Source organism: Arachis duranensis, chromosome 6 (genome assembly GCF_000817695.3).
Source record: "Arachis duranensis cultivar V14167 chromosome 6, aradu.V14167.gnm2.J7QH, whole genome shotgun sequence".
Classification (NCBI taxonomy): Eukaryota; Viridiplantae; Streptophyta; class Magnoliopsida; order Fabales; family Fabaceae; genus Arachis; species Arachis duranensis.
The window spans coordinates 41,432,086-41,432,873 of NC_029777.3; the positions used below are offsets into that span (position 1 = coordinate 41,432,086).

The 788-nt window shown below is 44.8% G+C and overlaps 1 non-coding gene across 1 annotated transcript; it reads right to left on the reverse strand.

Annotated features, from left to right (window-relative positions):
* Nucleotides 1-277: 277 nt before the first annotated feature.
* Nucleotides 278-379, reverse strand: LOC127740449 (small nucleolar RNA R71). Its single transcript, XR_008001125.1, has one exon. It is a non-coding gene; the product is annotated as a small nucleolar RNA R71 (small nucleolar RNA).
* Nucleotides 380-788: the final 409 nt, after the last annotated feature.

Sequence of the window (788 nt, forward strand, 5' to 3'; positions counted from 1 at the left end):
AAAACCCCAGCTCATCACCCTTGTTCAGAATAACTGCTCATTTGGAGGAAGTGCCCAAGAAGATCCCAATCAATATCTAACCACCTTCCTGAGAATATGTGACACTGTGAAGTCTAATGGAGTCCATCCGGATGTCTATAGGCTACTTTTGTTCCCTTTTTCACTTAGGGACAAAGTATCCAAGTGGCTGGAGTCTTTCCCAAAGGAGAGCTTAACAAATTGGGAAGATGTGGTGAACAAATTTTTGGCAAGATTCTACCCTCCTCAAAGAATTAACAAGCTGAGAGCTGAGGTGCAAACTTTCAGGCAACAAGATGGTGAAACTCTCTATGAGGCATGAGAGAGATTCAAGGACTTAACAAGAAGATGCCCACCGGACATGTTCAATAAGTGGGTTCAACTTCACATTTTCTATGAAGGTCTTTCTTATGAGTCAAAGAAAGCTGTAGACCATTCATCAGAAGACTCTCTAAACAAGAAGAAAACCATTGAAGAAGCCATAGATGTCATTGAGACGGTAAAAAGAAGCCATAAAAAAACACCTCCCACACGTCCGCGTCACCCACGCGAACGCGTGCCTCAAAATCGACATAAAAAGGGTGTATGGCCGAAAGTTGAGCTAGAATTGGGCTGGACTCGTGCTAGTAGCACAAGCCCTACCACGCGAACATGTTCCCCACGCGTCCGCGCCGTTCTTTAAAACAAGGCCATCCACGCGATCACGTCCACCACGCGATCTTGTCACCCAAATTTTTGGCAAAATAAATTTTTCACCAGAGAGTTGCGCG